We start from the raw sequence: 24,587 nt of genomic DNA on the forward strand, positions 1-24,587 counted from the left end.
CCGAGAGGTCAAGCAAACGAAACAAAGCCGTATCCCGACAGTGAAGGTTCGCTGGAACGCCAAGCGAGGACCCGAATTCACTTGGGAGCGCGAGGATCAGATGAAACTGAAATATCCTCATCTTTTTACTTAGTTAATTGTAACTACTTATTTGCTTAAACTCTAATTTCGGGACGAAATTCTCTCTAACGGGGGGATGATGTGACAACCCGAAATTTCTATCTTGTACAAGCCATTCACTTCAATCAAAGTCAGACTTGTTTCTGCTAACTTTTAGCACTTTATAGAATCTTTTTGAGCTTACTGAGCTTAGTACATCAAAGGAGAATGGGTCAACTAAAGTTCCAAACCACCAAACATGCCTTAAACCCTCAAATGAGGAGTTTACGGCCATGAGACCATGGGTTTACGGCCGTAAACTCATGGTGGCCGTAAACTCCATACCTATATATGAAATACTTGGCCATTTTCATTCATTATCACACTTTCAAGCCTAGAACTCGGTTTTGCTCTCAAGTATCATCAAGAACTTTCATTCCATATCTAGTGAATATACATGATTTCATCCATGAAATCTCTTCTTTTGGTTAGATCTTCAAGTGTTCTTCATTTCACCAAGAACACCAAGAACACACACTAGTGTTCTTGAGCCTTAAACACCCTATCAAGCTTCTATCTTGTAAGTACACTTGCCTTAGCTTGTTTTAATGCTTGAATCACCTAGTTTACACCTTGAAATCATCAAGAACTCAAGAACATATGGTGTTTATGTTGGGTTTTGAGCAAACTAACACTCCTAAGGTGTTCATGCAACCCTAGAAACCTTGAATCTATGTTTGTCTAAAATACATGCAAAATAATTTTCCAAGGTTCATAACCTATCTAGCATACATGGGGTACTTTTAAACATAAAAGATACTAGAAGAATTACATACCTTTGTTAGTGAGTTGATTCCTTGGGAGTTTGAGAGCCAAGCACCAATAATGTGAATGCCTCAAATGGAAATCACAAATCACCACAAACTTGGAAAACTTATGAGAGAGTATCCAATCACTCTAGAAATTCGGCCACTCTTATGCACACACACATAGTGTCTTTTCAAGCACCATAAGCCTCTTTATATAGTGTAGATGATTAGGGTTATGAACCATGCAAACCCTAATAACCCATGTCTTTTCCTATTCCAAGGATCCATGGGTTAAAAGCTCCATGGATCATCCATGGACTCCCATTCAAGCTTAGCCCATTTCCTTATGAGTGTTAGCCCACACTATATAAGTACAATAGCCCATTATTTAATTAGTCACCTTATGATCACTAAATTAGTTCATAATTAATTTAAGATCAATACTAATTAAATAATACAATTTCATATTAATATATTATAACTTATAATATATTAGTAGGCCGCAAATATACTCTTCTCATAATGTTATCCATATAAATAGTTCGGGTGAAGTGCAACCCAAATGGACCATGCCAGGTTGGGTCAAGTATATACGAAATAAGTTATGGACTTAGACACCTTATCCAATAGTCTCGCACTTGGATAAGTCTGATAACTGTATTTGCCTATATAGCTTCAGGAACCAACTGGCAATCGTAGCTCTCGAAAACTCTGTTGAACTATGAAGCGCCATTTTAGATAAGTGATCACATAATCCTCTGCTCTCATGATATCAGCCGGACAAATACATGGAACAATGTCTTACTTATTGTCCAGCAGTTTGTTTCCCGATTTCTGATTTGTTTGACAAAGAACTTAATCGAACACATCAATTTAGTTGTGACCGGGCCCGGTACATAGGTCAAAACAAAATCATCAAGGGGCCCAGATATCGCTTCTATTTCTTGAAGGAACAGATAAACTTTGAATCATATGCTTGTTCTACTACTTATTGAATTGCACACAAAGGCACGTTTTATAACATCAAGTTAATGATGCGTTTACTTGCAATCAATGCGCAACCAACTCATAGGTAACAACTCATATCTCTAGGTTTGAAGACTTATATGATATTACCGTCTCACGATCACTCGAGATAAATTCCATGAAGTGATACAAGTGAGCGTGGGTTTATTCCAGTACTCATAACTTATGAGTACTCATGAATGTTGTAGCAACCATTGTTATGGCTAAACACCTTTAGTCATCTACAATCCCAATTCATGACAGTCTTGATTCATACCTACTTCCGACATATGACCGATTGTGGAGAGTTTGAATAAATTTATTATTCTGGAAGTCAAAACATGCAAAGCTGAAATAATAGTAAATAATTGACAATGATAGCAACACCTTACTCATGAATAAATCACAACTTTTATTCATCATCAAACGTCGATTACATTTTACAAGTTTCAGTAATAACTATCTAATTTGTAAAACTAATATCGTCCCTCAGCCCGATGCGTCTCGCATGCTGCAAATGCTTCACCCTCGTCAGTCCCTTCGTAAGGGGATCCGCAGGGTTCTCATCTGACGATACCCTCTTTGCCACGAGGAGTCCCTCTTCTATCTTGTGTCTTATGAAGTGATATTTTCTGTCAATGTGTCGGGATCTGCCATGATCTCTTGGTTCCTTGGCTAAGGCAACCGCACTATTGCTGTCACAGAAAATCTCCATAGGCTCCTTAATAGCTGGTACAACTCCAAGGTCTCCGATGAAGTTCCTCAGCCATATCGCCTCCTTTGCCGCTTCACTCGCTGCTATGTACTCTGATTCACAAGTCGAATCAGCTACAGTCTCCTGTTTGGAACTCTTCCAAGTGATTGCCCCTCCATTTAAGGTAAAGACCCAGCCCGACTGAGAGCGGAAGTTATCCCTATCAGTCTGAAAGCTAGCATCACTATACCCTACTACTCTCAAGTCATCACTCGCACCAAGGGTAAGGATCCAATCCTTAGTCCTCCGCAGGTACTTGAGAATATTATTTACGGCAGTCCAATGAGCCTTGCCAGGGTTCCCCTGATATCCGCTGACCATGCTCAAAGCAAAAGCCACATCAGGACGGGTACAAGTCATAGCATACATGAGCGAGCCAACAGCGGAAGCATAAGGTAATTGACTCATCTCAGCTATCTCATCTTCTGTACTCGGGCTCTGAGCCTTGCTCAGTTTGGCATTGCTTTGGATCGGTAATTCTCCTTTCTTGGAATTTTGCATGTTGAACCTTTTCAACACCTTATCCAAGTAGATACTCTGACTAAGTCCAATTAGTCTTTTACTCATTTCTCTTAATATCCTTATCCCTAGGATATAGGCAGCTTCTCCAAGGTCCGTCATAGCAAAGCACTTCCCAAGCCAGGACTTAACCTCCCGCAAGGTTGGGATGTCATTTACTATGAGTAGTATGTCATCCACATACAGTACCAAAAAGCTAACTATACTCCCACTAGCTCTGACATACACGCAGGACTCATCTTCACTTCTTGAGAAACCAAACTCTTTGACCTTCTCATCGAAACAAAGATTCCAACTTCGAGATGCTTGTTTCAATCCATAAATGGATTTCTCAAGCTTGCACACTCTATTGGGGTACTTTGCACTGACAAAACCTTCTGGCTGATTCATGTAAACATCCTCAGCCAACTTTCCGTTAAGGAAAGCGGTTTTGACATCCATTTGCCATATTTCATAATCATGAAATGCAGCAATGGCTAGCATAACCCTAATAGACTTAATCTTTGCTACTGTTGAAAAAGTTTCATCATAATCAATACCCTGAGTCTGAGTAAAACCCTTCGCGACCAGTCGAGCCTTATAAGTGTGCACCTTCCTATCCATGTCGGTCTTCTTCTTGAAGATCCATTTGCACCCGACTGTTACGGCCTGGTACATTGTCAACCAAGTTCCAAACTTGATTGTCATACATGGACTGTATCTCGCTGTCCATAGCCTCCTTCCATTTAGCAGACTCTGGGCCTGCCATGGCTTCCTAACACTGTTAGGTTCATCTAGATTTACCAGTGTACTGTCACTGAGAAATGTATCACCTTCCGTAGTAATATCAAATCCATAATAAAACTCAGGTGTGTTCCTAACCCTTGTGGAACGCCTCAGGTGTGTTCCTAACCCTTGTGGAACGCCTCAGGTGTGTTCCTAACCCTAGTGTCTGACGTTCCTTCACCAATTGAGTCTTGAATTTCTTCAAGGTCAATTTGCCTCCCACTGTCTCCTTGGTTTATAAATTCTCACTCTCGAAAGACCCCTCTCCTTGCCACAAAGACCACATTCTCACTGGGTCTGTAGAAGAGGTAACCAAAGGATTTTTGTGGGTAGCCGATGAAAATACACCTTTCACTTCGAGGTTCGAGCTTGTCATGAGTCTCGCGCCTCACGAAAGCCTCGCAACCCCAAATCTTGATATGGTCCAAATTGGGAACTTTCCTAGTCCACATTTCATGAGGTGTTTTGGCAACCTTCTTTGTAGGGACTAGATTAAGGATGTGGGCGGCAGTCTCTAAGGCATACCCCCAAAAATAGATTGGTAGCGAAGCTCGACTCATCATAGAGCGAACCATGTCCAACAGAGTTCGATTACGCCTCTCAGCTACACCATTCAGCTGTGGTGTCCTGGGAGGTGTCAATTGTGAGACAATCCCACACTCCTTAAGATAGTCGAGGAACTCAGTACTAAGATACTCACCACCTCGATCGGATCGAAGCATCTTAATGTTCCTGCCCAATTGATTTTCTACTTCCTGTTTAAACTCTTTAAACCTTTCAAAAGTTTCTGACTTATGTTTGATTAAGTAGACATAACCATATCTACTAAAATCATCAATAAAAGTCACATAATAGCGATTAGCATCTCTTGTGGCGGTTTTGAATGGTCCATATACATTAGTATGTATAAGGTCAAACAAACCCTCACCCCTTGCACAAGTACCAGTGAAGGGTGATTTTGTCATTTTTCCAAGTAGACAAGACTCACAACTATCATCCGACTTGAGGTCGAACGACTCCAAGACTCTAACCTTTTGGAGCTGGCCTATGCGTTTCTTGCTTACATGTCCAAGACGACAATGCCACAAAGACGCTTTATCCAAGCTAGTAGAAGAATCAATACATAATACATTATTTCCTAAATTATCTACAACAGATACAGCTTCATACACACCATCACAAGTAATGCTTTAAAATAAAGAACATTATTAAAGAAAGCATTAATACTACCAACTTCATTATCAAAAGAAAAGGTAAAACCTTGTTTGTACAGAGCATGAAAGGAAATAATATTTCTCGCCATTTCAGACGAGTATACACATTTATTCAAATCTAACTTTAACCCACTATCTAGCAACAAAGTATAAACTCCAATCTTGGCAACAGGTGTAACCTTCTTGTTCCCCATGATTAAGTTTATCTTTCCATGCTCCACATCCTTACTTCTTCTTAGGCCCTGCAAGTCACAACAGATGTGAATACCACAACCTGTATCAAGAACCCAAGAATTAGAATATGGTGAGTTATTAGACAATATAGTGTAAATACCTGCATGGGATGGTTTCCCTTTCCCATCCTTGACATCCTACAAGTACTTTGGGCAGTTTCGCTTCCAGTGCCCCTTATTTTGACAGTAGAAGCATTCAGCATCCTTAAGGATGGCAGAAGGAGTGATGGAACCACCTTTGGTTCCAGATGAGGAGCCTTCAAGGGACTTTCCCTTGGTACCCTTCGAAGGGTGCTTCCTCTTCTTCCCTTTGCCTTGCCCGATAGCCAAAACAGGGGTAGTAGTAGGAGTAGGAGTAGTAACCGACTTACTCTTAAGACCACTTTCGGCAGTCTTCAGAAGTCCTTGAAGCTTATTGAGTGTGACTTCCTCCTTGTTCATGTGGTATGTCATACGAAATTGATCATAACACGAGGGCAAGGAGTGCAAAATAATATCAATTGCCAACTCCTCAGGGAAGTTCACATTCAGTTTTATTAGACGGTCCACATACCTTTGCATTTCTACATGTGGCTTGTGATTGGTTCGCTATCCTTCATACGGGTAGTGATCATGGAGGAGATTATTTCATACCGCTCTTGACGAGCACTCTGATGGTACCTTTCCATCAGATCCTGATGCATCTCAAAAGGGTAATAGTCCTCATAGGACTTTTGGAGTTCAGCTGTCATGGTGGCCATCATGATGCATGCCACCTTGGTGGCATCTCTTTCATGTGCCTGATACTCAGCGACCTCCTCAGGAGTAGCAGTGGACTCATCAAGATCCTTTAGCTCCTTATCGAGGACATATTCCTTGTCCTCGTAACGAGTGACCATCCTGATGTTCCGGATCCAATCCATGAAGTTGGAACCATCAGAGATGACCCTCCCACAAAGGTTCATGAGGGAAAAGGAGCTAGTAGGGTTAGAGCCCGAAGCATTATTGTTGGAAGACATCTGAAAAGAAGAAAGCAAGTTTAGATTAGATATATCGAATCCTTAATAATACACCCAAATGTAATATTAAGGCTAGGATCCAACACAATATATTATAACTTAGAAGAGGGATGCCGTAATCTAAGCTATAACATATTTGAAGGTAGGTGAATGACGATTCACCAATTTCCACCATGAAAATGAAATGAATTATTAGGTTTAATTGGTTTTGAAATTCCTAGATTCTTTTGAGATTCATTGAACTTTTCAATGGCATGTTTCAATCTCGATTGTGCCCTTCAAGTTTTGTGACTGGGATGCCGAGGATCACAAAACAAGGTGTGAATAACCATGAAAATTCACTTGGTACCCTTAAATTTATCACCTAATCAATGTGTCGGTTAACCACACACGCTCCACCGATCTATGATAAACATTAAGTCACCCTTCGTGATCCTTACAAGTCCAAGTTAGTGTGCCGGTTAACCACACACACTCCACCAACGACTTGGTAAGGTACAAAGTGTGAATTTCATGGGTTAGCACCATATTCACATTTTCCTAAAGTAACTAAGATTGGGAATTTATTAAAGGTTTAGTTACTTTATAATATTCATTATACTTTTAATGAGAATTTAAAGTCATTGTCCTACCCGTTCGGCTAACGACCCTCCACCGATCAAGGAAGCGGTAGGTGAGAATGGACACCCATTAAGTTGCCATTTTATAGGCAACAACCTTATACCCCCCTTATAGAACGGCTTCGTGAATGAGGCCTACTAACAGTAAAACGACTTAATCTTATACATATATATAATAATTAACTATTAATGTTATAAATAGTATAAGGGTTGCATTTTAACTTTTAAAACTCTAAGGGTTTGGAATTAAAGTATATTAAAGTGTGTGTAACTTTACAAATTCCAAAACTTGAGGACAAGTTTTGAAACTATTCAAAACTTTTCATTTCATAACTTATGAATTAAAGGTTCATAAAATGAAGACTCTTCATTTTCATGTAACTTATGTGTTTTAAGTGTGCATAAATGAAAGTAACCTTTGGAAATCCATAACTTGAGGACAAATTATGGACTCCATTAAAACACATAAATGATCAAGAATTATCAATAAACAATTTAGCAAATAATTCCTATGATCTAACAATAATTCATAAGAACATGAACATCATATCAAAAATTCCAAGAACATATGAACACATATTATCATGCAATTTTGATATAAGCCATTGTAAATGGATTAGCATAAACATTACACCATCTAAAAAAGGTTTTATAACACCAAAACAGTTTAGGGTAATGTTTCTAGTCCATTTCCAGCAGCAAAACTCGAAAATCTGCATTCTGAGGCTTCTACTCGTCGAGTGCACGAACCTACTCGACGAGTAGGATGAATTTACTCATGGACTCGGCGAGTCCCCCCATGGACTCGGCGAGTTCATGCTGCAGAATGCAGAAAACTTGAGTTTTTCAACAAGTTTGCAACAAGTATCAAACAAACAAGCCTAGGCTCTGATACCACTGTTGGGTTTTGAGCAAACTAACACTCCTAAGGTGTTCATGCAACCCTAGAAACCTTGGATCTATGTTTGTCTAAAATACATGCAAAATAATTTTCCAAGGTTCATAACCTATCTAGCATACATGGGGTACTTTTAAACATAAAAGATACTAGAAGAATTACATACCTTTGTTAGTGAGTTGATTCCTTGGGAGTTTGAGAGCCAAGCACCAATAATGTGAATGCCTCAAATGGAAATCACAAATCACCACAAACTTGGAAAACTTATGAGAGAGTATCCAATCACTCTAGAAATTCGGCCACTCTTATGCACACACACATAGTGTCTTTTCAAGCACCATAAGCCTCTTTATATAGTGTAGATGATTAGGGTTATGAACCATGCAAACCCTAATAACCCATGTCTTTTCCTATTCCAAGGATCCATGGGTTAAAAGCTCCATGGATCATGTATGGACTCCCATTCAAGCTTAGCCCATTTCCTTATGAATGTTAGCCCAGACTATATAAGTACAATAGCCCATTATTTAATTAGTCACCTTATGATCACTAAATTAATTCATAATTGATTTAAGATCAATACTAATTAAATAATACAATTTCATATTAATATATTATAACTTATAATATATTAGTAGGCCGCAAATATACATTTCTCATAATGTTATCCATATAAATAGTTCGGGTGAAGTGCAACCCAAATGGACCATGCCAGGTCGGGTCAAGTATATACTAAATAAGTTATGGACTTAGACACCTTATCCAACAGTTTACGGCTAAGGCAATCTCCTTGGGCCGTAAACACTCATAAGTGGTGCATTTGTGCCACCACTCCTTCCTAAGGCTTAGACTTGAACTTAGAACACTTCCTATTAACTTGTAAGACCTTAAAACACAAAGAAATCAAGAACAAAGGGTGTTTACGGCCAAGGCAATTTCCCTTGGCCGTAAACCCTAATGATTGGTGCAAAGTTGCCACAACTCTTTTCTTAGTCTTAGAACTAGGTCTAGAACACCCCCAAGTTGAGTAAAGGACCTTAAACATCAAAATGGTACAAGTTACCATGAGTTTACGGCCGTAAACTCATTGGGCCAGAAACCCATGGGCCGTAAACTCATGTGGTAATTACCATTTGGGCTGTAAACTCCTATGTGAGGCCCTACACACCTTATATGCAACCCTATGTGGTTTAACACTTCATAACAAGTGTTTCCTAGTCCCTAAGGTTGTTCCATTTCATGATTAGGTGTTATAAACACTAATTAGAAACATATATATATATATATATATATATATATATATATATATATATATATATATATATATATATATGTGTGTGTGTGTGTGTGTGTGTGATTATATGTTAAATAGGATCCGTGTGTGTGCTCAAGTCTTCACTTGACACTTAGCATCCTATACCACTCGTTCATCCAAACCACTCACTACAGGTGAGTTCATACCCCTTAATCTATCTTTTAAATGATTTTAAATGCTTTTATGGGGGGTGGGGGGAATACAAGTAGAAAACATGTTAGTTATATAATCAATCACATGTGATTTATAACTATGTTTCAAACAAAGGATTTCATACACTTCAAACTGTGTTTCAAACAAAGGATTTCTTATACTTTCAAACTGTATTATCAATCAAACTGCTTTTAAATCGTTTTATAAATTGACATCAAATCATCAATATTTATTATTAAACTCTTCAAATGTTTTACAAAACTTCTTTTTAAACTTATATATTGTCAAATGCATGTCTATATATGTATAGTTGTATAAGAAATGTTTAAAGGACTTAAGACTGATAACTCGCTTTATTTCCTTTTCCTTGCTTGGATGTGGCCTGAGAGTATTGGTTATTTGTCCGACTGTCGTTTAAATATCATTTATATATTATGTATACATATGTAGATATAAAAGTACTATCAATCAGTTCAGTACCTTGGGTAGCAAAGGCATACCTTCATTCATTCAAACTACAGAAATTACTAGTAAACTATAGTAGGTATAGTTTAGGAGATTACTATCATATACAAATACTATAACAGAGAATACTAGACAGAGAATACTATAACAGAGAATACTATAACAGAGAATACTAGACAGAGAATATTATAACAGAGAATACTATACAAAGGATACTATATAGAGAATACTATACATAGAATACTATTACTATAACAAGTATACTATAACAAGATTCAGAGATAACATAATGTGAGATACTACTTCATGACACATCGACCATTTCGTTATGTCACGTTTTGTAACCAGAATCTCCTGGAGGGAGAGCGTGAGTTTGCGTATAGATCTATACTGGATTGACTATCCTACACCTTGTTGTTCGCTACAGTGGGACTTGCAAGTATACGGGTGCCAAATGCCATTTCTTTCGATGTCTTTCATCGTCGTGTTATAGTCGGTTTAGTATGGTAACAATCTTATCACATTTTTCCTTAATTAAACCATTGGTTTAAGGTAGTTATTACTTCAGTAGTTAATACAAATAATACTGCAGTACACATACATTTTCCCATTATATTCAAATTGTGATCTTCTCACATAAAGGGTAATATAAAACTATATTCTGGTAACGATAGTCATATTTGGGAAAAGCGTCCACTTTTACAGAGAAACAAACATACAAAACAGTCGGGTCTTGGTAGAAGACTACTTTTTCTAGGAGTTTTTCAAACATATACAAACATTTACATTGGACATGTACAAACATTTTCATCAAACTTATACAAACATTGACACTAAATACTTATGAACTCACCAGCTTAAATGTTGATCTACGCTTTCAAAATAACTTGTATTCTCAGGTCATCAGTAGACAGGTACAGTCGACCAGGTTTTGAGAAGACGGAGCATGTTCAAGACGCGTCTTTTATTTTGATTCATTTTTGGTGTCTTATTACTATGAAAGAACACACATGTATTAAACTATAATATTAATGCAATGGATGATGTTGTTGCTTATTTACTACTTTGCATTGTTATGATACTGTACATGACGTCCTCCACCCCAGAACGTTTCCGCCGTTCTTGGTTTTAGGGTGTGACACATTGGAGGGTATTCAGGTGGATGACTGCCTGAATTATATTGAGAGACCAGTAGCGATTTTGGACAGGAAGACGAAAAGCTTGTGGAACAAGGTTTTTGAGCTGGTGAAGGAGCAGTGGCTGGACCGCAAGGGTTCAGAGTGGACTTAGGTGCCTGAAGACGAGATGAGAGAGCACTATCCAGAGTTATTTGAGTCGACGAACTTCTAGGACGAAGTCTGATTCAAGTGGGGAGAATTGTAACACTCGATTCCAGGTATGAAATTAATTCCAATTTGTTCATGATTTCTCTTTGAACACGGCGTGTTGAAGCCTCAACACGGTGTGGCGATATGAATTTGGCCCGCGAAGTTTAATGGATCAACACGGCGTGTTTGTGTCATTACATGGTGTGTTGGCGGCTGGTGGAGAAACCCTAATTTTTAGGGTGTTTCACCCTATATAAAGGCCTTAAGTCCTCATGACCGGCCTCCTTACCAGCCTCTATTTCTACTAAAACCCTAAAATCTGCTCTTAAGTCTCTTGGTGTTACTCTTGAGCTTGTAAGAAGTTCTTGGTGCTCATATTTTGTCCTTTCTGAAGGAAGAGGAGATCTTGAAGTTGTCTTGCTTGGTGGAAAGGATTTGGATCCAAAATCATCTTCTGTTGTGCAAGCCTTCTAAGGTATCAAGTTTAAACCTTGACTTATAGATGTTTAAATCTCCTCATTTTGTGCATTGTTATGCTTTTGGTCCCTTTTTGGGTTGATGAGTGAGTGAAGTCGTTTTAAGGGCTTGTTATTCCATATTTGAGTTTGTATTGGACCCTTTAAGCATAAAGGTGCAAGATTTATGAGAAAATGGGTTTCATGCATGCATGAAGTCACTTATTAGGACCCTTTTTAAGCTTAAGTGCTTCATTTAGGCATGCATAAACGTAAATTTGGCAACTTTACGTGGTTTTCCAGCTCAAGGAAATCAGATCTATGTTTTGGGGGTATGTCTTCAAGGATTAAGCTCTTATTGGTTAAGCCCTTGCATAATCAAGCTTGTGGTTTGGGTTTTTGGACCTTTTAGTGGTCCTAATGGGTAAAGTTGGAAACCTTACCTTTCTAAATCTCATTTTGGTCTAGATCTGATCTTTGGAGCTCTTGGAGTCGTAGAAGGAAGCTTAATGTATTCAACTGTTGGAACTCTAGCAAACACGACGTGTTTCCAATTCAACATGGCGTGTTGGATGGGGTTTTCCCGACTATTTGGATGATGGCGAAACACGGCGTGTTTGCAAGTGAACACAACATGTTGGGTCAACATGGACTGTTGACCTTAACTTTGACTTTTGTCTTTGACCAAGTTTGACCAAGGAGATGTTGAGGTATGTTGAGTTGTATCTAAGGATTGGTTACTGTTTAGGTGTTGGGTAGAGCCGATATTCAGAGCCGGGACCTATTCTCCTATCACTCAGATTTAGAGGTGAGTTCCCTCGCCATGTATATCGGGTCGAAGGCACCAATGCCGACCCATGATTTGATATGATAGAATACTCATTGTATGTGTCACACTAGTATGTGTATGTGCTTGTATGCTTACTAGGCAGGGCCCGATGATTATCATGTATGTTAATACTTGTTATGTTGTATGAATTGTATGTGGGCGGGGCCCGTTATGCGAGTTAGGGCGGGGCCCGTTATACTCATTGCGCGGGGCCCATTATGCGAGTTAGGGCGGGGCCTGTTATTTGAGTTAGGGTGGGGCCCGTTATACTCTTGGGCGGGGCCCGTTATGTGTTTTTGTATGGTATGCGGTATATTGGGGAACTCACTAAGTTTTGTGCTTACAGTTTTCAATTTATGTGTCAGGTACATCCAGTTCCAATGGGAAGAGCTCGTGATGACTGCATTGCACACACCACATGGTGTCCGCTTTTGAGATATTACTCTGATCGATATGATGTTTGATACACTTATTTTCATTTGGGTTGTATGGATAATGTTTTGGAATACGGTTTTATTTAAGATAAGAATGAAATTTTTGGATCATATTTTAGAGGACGTTACAGGCAGATACCCAATTAATCAGCAATTTCCTTCGGCAAGCAACAAAAGCATGCAAGAGAGCCTAAATCATATTTAAATGGGTTATCTTTCCAGTTCCAACAAAAAGAAAAGGGTATTCCTATTTATTAGAACAACAACACGACTTCACAACTATGTGCATTGGATTTTTCGAAGTACAATATAATAAATTTTACTTTTAGTATGGATAGGTGAGAATCTGGAAGACCCGTATACTTGCTAAGCATGGCAACTCTGACATATACATGTAAAAAACTAAGAAACATGGGCATAAAAATAAGAGATGATGACAACCATACTTTGAAATGTATTTCTTGAAATTATCGGCTCATTCAGCATGTGACAATGTTGTGCCCTAGCTGTCCGTTCTCCCAATTTTGGCTTAGATGCCATACTGATGAACAAAGACTTAACCTAATAAGAACCTATATACAAATGTTTCTTTTTTACGTAATGCAGAAAGCAAAGTCCTAACATTATACATTTTGCTCTTTAAAATATCACTTAATAGGGAAAGGGAAACAGGGAAATAGGGTTGATTCATAAAATAAAACAATGTAATGGTAGCAAGTTGCTAAACAAACCATGGAAGGTCGAAAACCTTTAGTATTGCTTCATGAACCTTCAGGTCCTAAACAGAAAAAAATGCTAAAGTGCATGCTCGATAATAAATAAACAATGCTAAACTTGTTAACTATGCTAGAAATAATAGCTTTATTTGGAAGGGTAACCTACCTATAGTACCACCCAATTCAATGACACAAACATATGGTGGGCCTTCTTTTCCATCTATTGGTATTTCTGCCACACGTTCGATCCAATCTTGAATGGCATCCATGATGTGAGGAACAACATCACAATAAATAATAAATAAAAATTTAAAACAAATTGGAACTCAAACTCTCACATTTTCACTTCCTTTACCTAAATAGTCTTTCCAAGATAATCTTCTGTGACAACCCGAAATTTCTAACTTGTACATCCTTCATTTTTATCAAAGTTAGCCTCGTTTTACGATTTTGTAATGAAGTTGTGGGTCTATATGAGTGTTCTAGGCTTAGTACAACCTAGATATGAGACTTAGAAAGGGTTAGAATGTGTGTAGCATCAATAAATCGGGCCAAACACACCCAACATGGTGTGTGCGGCCAGCCAGCCGCACACCCAACCCTATATATTGGAGGAGACCCCCTTCATTCACTCTTTTCCCATTTTGGCTGCACTCTACTTTCTCTCTCTACTTTCTCTCTCTAAAAACTTCATCCAAGAACACTCTAAAGGCCTCAAGAACGTGAATTACTCCATCATTCAGCTTATTATATTGGTAAATTACTTGAATCTAAGCCTAAAACACATAGTTTTCTTTGTGTTCTTCATCCCTTGAAGGTGTACGGCCGCACACCTTCACGAGGTGGCCGCACACACCTTAAGACTCTCCAAAGTGAAGAGTTTGGCCTCCATTTGCTAGTTGGACTTGGTATTAGCACTAGAACACCTCAAAATCGACATTTCGGGCACAAATGAGGAGTGTACGGTCGCACACCCCTGTGTACGACCGCACACCCTCTCTGTACGGCTGCACACTCCCATGCACGACCGCACACCCTGGCCGCACTCAGGCCTGGCCGCACACCCTGGCCGTACACCTGGCCGCACACACATAAAAGTCGAGTTTGGTGGCCTTACACTAAAATCTAAGGCCTTACACTCATTTCGGGACTTCAATAGGTGTTTGTAACACTTAATTCTAAGTGTTTTTATGTCCCTAAGGTGTGTCCATGTGTCTATTAGTGGTTATATACCCTAAGTGTATTCATATATGTGTTATTACATGTTAAACTAGGATCCGTTTGTGCTCACGACTTCGTTCGACACCCGTTGATCCTATATCAATCTTTCTTTCGAGTTACTCACTTCAGGTGAGTTCATGCCCCTTAATCAACCTTTGAAATGATTTTTAAATGCTTTTATGGGGGGGAATACAAGTTGAACTATTAAGTTATTATATCAATCGCATGTGATTAATAACTGTCAATCAAATAGATTTTTGCATGTTAAACTGTTTTATCAAGCTAAAGGTTTTCAAATCTTGTTTTCAAATCTCTTTTAAAGTACTAAAATCTCTTTTTAAATTACTAAACTTTTATCAAAGTCTTTTAAATTTATATTCTTACTAGATTCATGTCTATATAGATATAGTTATATAAGTAGGGTTTGAAGGACTTAGGACTGATAGCCCGCTTTATTTCTTGTTCCTTGTTTGGTTGTGGACTTAGAGTATCCGGTTATTTGTCTGAGTGTCGTTGAAGTCCTAGTTATATATTATGTATATCTGTTTAGATATTAAAACTCTTACACCGGTTCAGCGCCTTTGGGTAGCAAAGGTACCTAGATAACCTCTCAAGTAAACTATAATAGGTATAGTTTAGAAATCAACAATAACTTTTATGAGGAGAAACTAGCTATATCAATATTTTAAAACATGTACTTTTAGTAAAAAGAATTATATATAGCAAAATTAGAGAATGAGATACATCCTCATGACGCGGATTTCACCGTTGTCGAGTGGTAACCAGAGTCTCCTGGAGGGAGAGCGGGCATTGTGTGTATAGATCTATACGCGACAGACCATCCCACATCCTGACTGCTAGCTACAGTCCCGGCCGACCAAGCCAAGGGGTGACAAATGTCACATTTATTTCGACGCCAGCAGGTCGTCGTGTTTACATCCGTCAATCAGTATGGTTACGAGTATCTTCACATTTACCTTATAATTCATGGCCTTAAGGTAATTAGTACCACGGTAGTTTCTACATATAAAACTACGGTACTACAATATTTTTCCTTAATACATTAAACTTGGAACGTTTTGACATAAAACGATAATGTAAAACTATATTTGATAATGATAGTAACATATGGGAAAAATGCTCTTTAAACATGAAACAGTCGGGTCTTGGTAGAAGACTGCTTTTAGTAGAGAAACTCTTTCTTTAAACATGAAACAGTCGGGTCTTAGTAGAAGACTGTTTTTAGTAAAGAAACTCTTCCTTTTAAACATAAAACAGTCGAGTCTTGGTAGAAGACTACTTTTATCAGAAAATATAGGATTTTCTGGAAGGAATTCAAATACTCTATAAACTTTATGAGATTATTTTGAGGAAAAACATGTATTTATATCAATATCATTAAAATACTTATGAACTCACCAACATTAAAATGTTGATCCTCTCTTTCAAAATAACTTGTATTCTCAGGTCGTCAGTAGACAGGTACACTCCGGGAGCGTTTGCGAAGTCAGCCTACTATCGAGCTGCATCCTATGTTATTCTCTATATCTACTCTTGATGTTGTTTCTAAATGTAACCTATGTAAAAACTTATACTATTAATGCAATGGTTGTTGTACTTTGATTACTATACTGCATGTGTTGTGATACTTGACATGACGCCTCCACCCCAGACCGTTTCCGACGTTCCGGTTTTGGGGTGTGACAGATTGGTATCAAAGCATTTTTTATAGTGAACTCAGTATATCAAATCATAAAAGATATACAACCTATAAATACAATGGGATAAAAACACTCTGACCAAGAGTTATACTTTAAAATATAACCATATTTTACAAAAGTATAAGTATAAGTACATCCAGAATATATATACCAGAACAAGTATCACAAGAAGAACAAGAATAAAAGTCTTTGGATGTTGGGCATTACCGTCAAACCTAGGCAGTTATGTAATCGTAGCTGGAATAAATATAGCCTGATCAACTATATTTATTCGAGATGCGACTAACATGTCTTTGGGAGTGATGGTGGTGTTGCAATAAATCTGAAACTTACCATGTAGGAATGCTAGAGCCAAACATAAAGTTTAAAATACTATAGGAGTATTTTATGATACTAAAAGACTAACAATAAATCTAAAAGCATGTTCAGAAGTGCTAGAATCAAGCATGTAATTAAAATACTATAGGAGTATTTTAGGAACCATAAATAACCTTGCGTGAAAACTAAAAAGACTCTTATTGATAGATCTATGATTACAGAGTATATGCTCTCAAGGTTATATATAGTGAGGATCTCATAGACTAAGAATGTGTGGTTTCGCTCTACTTCTTTTTCCTTGTTTGGATGTGGATATAGAGTAGTATCACATATTTGAAGGCCTATTAGATCTAAGTTATATATGATTTGTGTACACTATGTAATTGTAGAAGGACTCGAAATGGATCACACATTAAAATGTTTTAATAATCTCTTAAGATTCTTTAGACATTCCCATTCTCGCATAAACCCCTTTAGAAAACCTTATCCACTTCAGTAATCGGCAGAGGAGTCGATAAAGACCCAGAAGAGGTTCATTGAGAAGATTTCCAAGTAGGAAATAAATGAACATTGATGAGACTATTGAAATCGCCATGTGCCTATACCCTTTTAGGGACATCGGTGGGAAATTCGCCTGAACTTCCGAGATTCCAGTCATCCATTATGAAGTGACGACGATCGGAGTCAGAATCAGAAGTAAGACGGAGCAGAAATTCAATATGTCTTACAGGAGAAGAGAACCCCATAAAAATACCCGGAGAAAACCAAAGTTCATTTCAACCAAGAATAAGCGGTGAACAGAGGGAGCCAGTGCATGAAACCCGAGGAGTATTTCTACCTCTTTAACGTCACGCTAATAACCCATAAAATAATACAATTTAGTGAGCTAGTGATTACACTACTCACACTATGTGTTAGGCAAATCGTCTTTCCTGTCACGATTAATATAAATAGATCGGATCACAAAACCTCGATTGAGAGTGTTTAGCCCTAAAACTTTCATAAGTCTTTTTCTTGTGTAATCTTCGTTCCGAAGTTCTTTCGAATCTTTTCAAAACCGAAGAGTGAACCTCTCCAATATAAAGATAACTTAGTTAGAACGACACCCGTTTTATGGCTTTCCGATACATTTACTCTACCCTGTTGCCAGAACTGCATCATAGGGATGTAGGTCGACACTTAGATAACCATAACTCAAAGCGCGGGAAAAATTTATGCCTATTATAATAAAGAAAGATACGTCTAAGGGTAACTATTGTCCCTCATCCGCTTGTGTTCCTCATCGTGTAGGAAAAACCATGCCTCCGAAGAAACGTAACCAACCCGCTAGCAAGACACCGACTCTTCAGATCGATGAAGCTACGTTCCAAGCTGCAGTTTCAGCAGCCGTAGCAGCTGTCATGGCTCACCTGAATGCTAACAACGCAAATGTTAGCAGGAACACTATCGGGAATCCCGATCATAGCAATGGACAGCAGCAACCAGCACCGGTGTGTAAAGCCACCCAAGAACTCCAACCGAATCCCCTGAAAAGAAAGTTTGAGAACGAGGAGGGGAGTACCTCAACTCAAGGACCCTCCGGAGTGCAGCAAGCTGAGGTAGTCAATACCCCTGTCAATCCACCTGTCTCGACACCAAGAAGACCATACCTAGGAAACTTCCCCCACTGCAGCAAGTGTGACTACCATCATTATGGAGTGTGTCGAGAACCCTTTTGCATTAGGTGCAACATGAAGGGGCATACCGCTCGCAACTACAGAACTCCGGTTGAATTCATTGCATTAACCACCAATGTTGGTATAAATCCAATATGCCACCTATGTGGTGAAATTAGGCATTTCAAGATGGACTGCCCAACTGAAAGAAATGACAAAGACGCAGGAGGAGTTTAACCCTAATGCCTAGGGGAACATCAAGGGACCCGGTAGAATTTTGGTATGCTTCTCAACCTTAAGTAGCTAATCGAAAACTTTAAATAATCAATTCTAATTGTAATTACTCCCTCGTTAAGGCAAAAGTCGCAGCACTGTTGTAAAACTTAAAAACCCATCAGGTAAAGCTATGATGGCTTAGTATATACGTTAAGGCCATTTATAATTAGGATTGATAGACCTCGAGTGAGTGATGCGGCCTTATCTCCTGTTCCTTGTTTGGTTGTGGATTTAGGGCGGAGTCGCTCAATCAACAGTCCTTTTAATCTTAATTATACATGACTAGTGTATACTAGGCGGTTATAGAGAGGCCTCGTGAGAAATCCATTCATGAAAAGTACATCTTTCCAAAGCATCAGGACCCCTAGCGTTAAGCATTAATCATGTCGGTCCAAGTATTCGCAATAGTAATACCATGGACGAACCCGAAACGCTAAGAACTTGTGTGCTATAATCAGCACATGGTCCTATCAATCTTCATTCTATATCGTGTCGATGTTCGTTAATTTCGACACTACCGTCAGCCATGGTTCGACTTGGTTCGACCATGCGAGAATTCCTAGTGCTGTGTAAAAAGAACTTTCACCTTATCCTAAGCGTTAAATAAAATCATTTCGAAACTAATAGAAAACCTAATGCGAACCATCTGTCATCTCTCTCATCCAACCTTCAGAAGTACCCAGGAGAAGGGTACCACGTACTGTTAACCAACCCCATTAGACATTAAAACCAGAAGTGTAAGGCACTGCAGATTTTCCGGAAGACAATAACCGCACGAGGCCTACTCAATAGATCCTCCAGAAAGACCACTTGCACCGCACGATCTAGTTCGTGAATCAAAAGAAATAACTCATGAGATTAACTTACTACTACTGAGTATATGCATTAGAGTGGTATATAATTTAGGTCGATAAGATTTAAGATGTGTGCTTCCGCCCTACTCCCTGTTCCTTGTTTGGTTGTGGGTTTGGGGTGGGGCCACACATCTGAACATCCTGTCAATCTCAATTATATACGACTTGTATACACTGAGTACTAGTAATTGAGCCGAGCATGAGGTCTACCATGAACCTTAAAATAAAACCCTTCATCATATAACCATAGGAAAGGAGCTGAAGTCAAGAGAACAGTTGTGGGTTAAGCTACTAAAATGACTACAAATTCGAAATTCGTTGTCATCCCGGGTTAGGCCAACATAGTAGCTGACACCCTCAGTTAGGAAAAGTAACTCAAGTCGTAAGAGTCAAAAACGTTGACTACGACCATCCATTCACGCTTGATCCCACAAATTAAGCATCTCAGTAGTGAGCCAAGAAACCTGGAAAGCTGTGACAGGTTAAACTCTGAGAAGAATGGATGGGGAAATTAGAGGTTCTGAGTGGCAGAGTCTTATGCCATCTAGATTTAACCTAGATAGAGAAACTCGGTAACATCGGAAGAGTAGCTGCGAGGGATGCTTGCACTACTCAAGCACTTCGTTCATCCAGATACAGACGAGAAGTGCCTAGGTCGGAAAGAGTTGTGATAGTGCCTCGTCATGTGAGAAAGTTACCATCGCCCTATAGATGATAGTCTGCATTCACCAAAGTTAATACTAGGATGCTAAGAACCGCATGATTACCTCCGCGACCATGAATACTTAAGTTAAGTAGGCATCAAGTTGCGTTAAGCTTTATAACCCATGTCATAAAGGGATAGTGGACTCGACACCAGTCTAGGTGTTAGTCGACGGGTTATACAAGATCATGCGCTTCCTACAAACTAGTGGAAACAGACACAATGGAGAAACTAATGGAGCATGTCTTAGAGATTTGTTAGACTACTAGGTGTTCCAAGGAACATTATCTTTAATAGATAGTAGAACCACCTCCCGAGATAGTCAATCACTTCAGAAAATCTCTAAGGGCGAAGCTAGCCCTGATCAGATACTGCTATCCATGAAACAGCGAACCGAATGAGAGAACGATTCCTTCCGATTAAGGATTATGCTGTGAAAGCATCTATTAGACTATGATGAAAATTGGAGTTATCTAAGCATCATCTGGTAAAACCCTCTATCATCCTGACGTTGAGATATTCCGTCAAAAACACCTCATGAGTCGAAAGTGCAGGTCCTTTCTGCACTGGGCTGAGGTAGATGCCACGCAATCAATAGATGCCAGCATATAGTCAGCACCTTCAATGATCTAGAAAATCTCCGAAAACCAACCAGTAGGAAATACGAATCCGAATACGACCTGAGACTCCTAGGAACCAATCATGAGGACTACACCTCTAGTAAGGGAAAACTTTTGGAACCTCAGAATGGTGATCACGCCAAGTGACGATCTCACCATGGAGGTACATTATGTTTTGGGTACTGAAACGTTCCATATTCCAAAGAACTGAGGACCATCAGAGATTCTTGATAGAATTGGTCCAGCATCCGTCAGACCCAGACTGCTTTAGGGATTCCATAAATTCCACCCTAACCTGCCCACGTCTCAGCAAATGACCCGGTAGTACCCGACAAAACTCTCACCATTTTCTCGATTTGATCCATGGAAACCAAACCCACGTTCGTTAAGGGAAACAGGAGAAATCTAGCTTGGTAAAGGAAACTGATGAAACCTTATCCCGTGTGGCCCAGAGATCGAAAAAGAAACTATACCTCGTAACGAAAATTCGCTAAAACTCGGTATGGACCAGATTTCCCTAAAGAACGGGCGGATCAGCTAGAGCATGAAGTGTCCACATCTTTCGCATCCATCCTTAGGTGTTCGTTAAGATTCTAATTTCGGGACGAAATTCCCTCTAAAGGGGGGATGATGTGACAACCCGAAATTTCTAACTTGTACATCCTTCATTTTTATCAAAGTTATCCTCGTTTTACGATTTTGTTATGAAGTTGTGGGTCTATATGAGTGTTCTAGGCTTAGTACAACCTAGATATGAGTCTTAGAAAGGGTTAGAATGTGTGTAGCATTAATAAATCGCGCCAAACACACCCAACATGGTGTGTGCGGCCAGCCAGCCGCACACCCAACCCTATATATTGGAAGAGACCCCCTTCATTCACTCTTTTCCCATTTTGGCTGCACTCTACTTTCTCTCTCTACTTTCTCTCTCTAAAAACTTCATCCAAGAACACTCTAAAGGCCTCAAGAACGTGAATTACTCCACCATTCAGCTTATTATATTGGTAAAACACTTGAATCTAAGCCTAAAACTCATAGTTTTCTTCGTGTTCTTCATCCCTTGAAGGTGTACGGCCGCACACCTTCACGAGGTGGCCGCACACACCTTAAGACTCTCCAAAGTGAAGAGTTTGGCCTCTATTTGCTAGTTGGACTTGGTATTAGCACTAGAACACCTCAAAATCGACATTTCGGGCACAAATGAGGAGTGTACGGTCGCACACCCCTGTGTACGGCCGCACACCCTCTCTGTACGGCTGCACACTCCCATGTACGACCGCACACAGGCCTGGCCGCACACCCTGGCCGCACACCCTGGCCGTACACCTGGCCGCACACACATAAAAGTCGAGTTTGGTGGCCTTACACTAAAATCTAAGGTCTTACACTCATTTCGGGACTTCAATAGGTGTTTGTAACACTTAATTCTAAGTGTTTTCATGTCCCTAAGGTGTGTCCATGTGTCTATTAGTGGTTATATACCCTAAGTGTATTCATATATGTGTTATTACATGTTAAACTAGGATCCGTTTGTGCTCACGACTTCGTTCGACACCCGGTGATCCTATATCAATCTTTCTTTCGAGTTACTCACTTCAGGTGAGTTCATACCCCTTAATCAACCTTTGAAATGATTTTTAAATGCTTTTATGGGGGGGGGGGGGGGGAATACAAGTTGAACTATTAAGTTATTATATCAATCGCATGTGATTAATAACTGTCAATCAAATAGATTTTTGCATGTTAAACTGTTTTATCAAGCTAAAGGTTTTCAAATCTTGTTTTCAAATCTCTTTTAAAGTACTAAAATCTCTTTTTAAATTACTAAACTTTTATCGAAGTCTTTTAAATTTATATTCTTACTAGATTCATGTCTATATAGATATAGTTATATAGGTAGGGTTTGAAGGACTTAGGACTGATAGCCCGCTTTATTTCTTGTTCCTTGTTTGGTTGTGGACTTAGAGTATCCGGTTATTTGTCTGAGTGTCGTTGAAGTCCTAGTTATATATTATGTATATCTGTTTAGATATTAAAACTCTTACACCGGTTCAGCGCCTTTGGGTAGCAAAGGTACCTAGATAACCTCTCAAGTAAACTATAATAGGTATAGTTTAGAAATCAACAATAACTTTTATGAGGAGAAACTAGCTATATCAATATTTTAAAACATGTACTTTTAGTAAAAAGAATTATATATAGCAAAATTAGAGAATGAGATACATCCTCATGACGCGGATTTCACCGTTGTCGAGTGGTAACCAGAGTCTCCTGGAGGGAGAGCGGGCATTGTGTGTATAGATCTATACGCGACAGACCATCCCACATCCTGACTGCTAGCTACAGTCCCGGCCGACCAAGCCAAGGGGTGACAAATGTCACATTTATTTCGACGCCAGCAGGTCGTCGTGTTTACATCCGTCAATCAGTATGGTTACGAGTATCTTCACATTTACCTTATAATTCATGGCCTTAAGGTAATTAGTACCACGGTAGTTTCTACATATAAAACTACGGTACTACAATATTTTTCCTTAATACATTAAACTTGGAACGTTTTGACATAAAACGATAATGTAAAACTATATTTGATAATGATAGTAACATATGGGAAAAATGCTCTTTAAACATGAAACAGTCGGGTCTTGGTAGAAGACTGCTTTTAGTAGAGAAACTCTTTCTTTAAACATGAAACAGTCGGGTCTTAGTAGAAGACTGTTTTTAGTAAAGAAACTCTTCCTTTTAAACATAAAACAGTCGAGTCTTGGTAGAAGACTACTTTTATCAGAAAATATAGGATTTTCTGGAAGGAATTCAAATACTCTATAAACTTTATGAGATTATTTTGAGGAAAAACATGTATTTATATCAATGTCATTAAAATACTTATGAACTCACCAGCATTAAAATGCTGATACTCTCTTTCAAAATAACTTGTATTCTCAAGTCGTCAGTAGACAGGTACACTCCGGGAGCGTTTGAGAAGTCAGCCTAGTACCGAGCTGCATCCTATGTTATTCTCTATATCTACTCTTGATGTTGTTGCTAAATGTAACCTATGTAAAAACTTATACTATTAATGCAATGGTTGTTGTACTTTGATTACTATACTGCATGTGTTGTGATACTTGACATGACGTCCTCCACCCCAGAACGTTTCCGCCGTTCCGGTTTTGGGGTGTGACATCTCCCTTCCTCTCCTTATAAATCACATACTTAACATCCTTATTGATTTTCAATCAGAGAACCCGTATTCGAGTGAATATGGCCCCATGGTGAATGTACTGGATGAAATTGAATCATTTGGCATAAACTTAGTAGAAATTGATGAAAACGTTTATAGAAATAAAAAGTAATACATTTGGATTTGCTCTTACCAAGTCATCCTATTATATATAACATGGTATTTATCAAATGGAAAAGTGATAAATAACTAAAGATAAAATAGGAACCAAACATTCATCAAAAATACAAAGTATTGAAAACTAATTGGACCAAATTATTGCTGAATTGTACATATTCAGAGTGCGCAACATAGTTTGTGTGACATAGAATCTAGGGATTTGCAATACATATGGTAAGTGTATACATACCAGAGAATATATGCAAT

This window comes from Lactuca virosa, chromosome 6 (genome assembly GCF_052849685.1).
Source record: "Lactuca virosa cultivar CGN04683 chromosome 6, Lactuca_virosa_CGN04683_v6, whole genome shotgun sequence".
NCBI classification, from domain to species: domain Eukaryota; kingdom Viridiplantae; phylum Streptophyta; class Magnoliopsida; order Asterales; family Asteraceae; genus Lactuca; species Lactuca virosa.